At 63.4% G+C, this 1222-nt stretch overlaps 1 protein-coding gene across 1 annotated transcript in view; it reads left to right on the top strand.

The window, feature by feature from the left end:
• Positions 1–871: 871 nt before the first annotated feature.
• Positions 872–1222, top strand: part of PRDM11 (PR/SET domain 11) — an 83796-nt gene continuing 83445 nt past the window's right edge. The window contains exon 1 of the mRNA XM_046644017.1: positions 872–1069. The gene's annotated coding sequence lies outside the window, so the exon portion shown is untranslated. The remainder of the gene's footprint in view (positions 1070–1222) is intronic.

The following is a 1222-nucleotide window of genomic DNA, read 5'->3' on the forward strand; positions in this document are numbered from 1 at the left end:
GGCCGCCGGTGCCAACCCTTGCAGAGCTTCAGAGGACGTTCGGGGGGCGGGCCGCCCCTCACTGTGCAGCGCCTCACCCGAGCGCCATCGTGGGATCGAATCCCTCCGGGTCACCTCCGCCTGGGGGTGTGGCCCGGGCTTTGGAACCAGCGCAGCACAGCCCTCCCGGGCCGGGCAGACCTCGCAGTCCCGCGCACGCCTCGCAGACAACGCCGGGGAGAAAGGAGCTATTTTGGGAACGGTTGTCTTGGTTACGCCATCCCGCCCACCGCGTCCCCTGCCCATCACAGCCCGTCGGTTTTCTAGACGCCGAGGGAAGCCTTTTCGACTTCTAAACACTTTGCCTCCGTGCAAATTCCTCCCCGTCTTTCCCTCGCTTCCTTCAGTCTCTCTGTGACGGTGCGTCCCACTTCACGGAGGGAGAAACTGAGGAACCGAGCGAGCGAGCCCGCCTTCGACATTTTTTCCAAGCCAGCCAGGGCCCGAGAATCTCAACCCCTGGAACAAATTTCGATTTGAGGAACACGTGCGGCTCGCAACCTGAAGACTGCAGTCGCACCTCAAGTGTGAACGTCTTCGACGACCCCCGGCCCCTCGCCCCCCGCTTTCAGCGAGACGCCCACGCGTCACCGCTTCAGTTCGTGTCTCCAAACTGCTGGGCGCGCAAAGGGTTAACCGGGCCTGGCGGGGGCCCGCCGCGGGCGTGGGAACCCGAAAGGGTTAAAAATATAAACGCACTTATTCCCCCCCCCCCCCCGCGACTGCTGGGTTCCAGGTGGGCGGCCAGGGGACCGCGGGAGCCCAGGAGTCGTCTCCCCGCCCGGAGAGGCTTTTTGAAATTGTAGAACTTTTAATTCCCACCACAAAAAAGTGTCCCAGTTCGAAAGTTCTTTTAACCTTCTCTTTTTTCATTTATTTATTTTTTTCTCGATTTCTCCGCGGGCTGGAGGAGCGAAGTCGCCCCGGCCTTTCGGGTGCGAGAAGCCGGTGCCCCCCTCCGGGCAGGGCGCGGGGCAGGGGCCGAGGGGGCCCCGGGCGGTGGCTCCGGGACCGGGTGGGGACGCGGCTGGTGAGTCCCGGCTCCGGCCCCTGAATTGGGGGGTCCGCGTCTGCCCCAAACGCCGCTTTCTTCCGTTTTCCATGTCATTTCCTGTACTAATAAGATGGTGGTCAAAGCAGGGGAGGAGAGCAGCAGCGAGTCGCCGCCGCCGCCGCCGCGCCG

The sequence above is a fragment of the Equus quagga genome, chromosome 17 (genome assembly GCF_021613505.1).
Source record: "Equus quagga isolate Etosha38 chromosome 17, UCLA_HA_Equagga_1.0, whole genome shotgun sequence".
Classification (NCBI taxonomy): domain Eukaryota; kingdom Metazoa; phylum Chordata; class Mammalia; order Perissodactyla; family Equidae; genus Equus; species Equus quagga.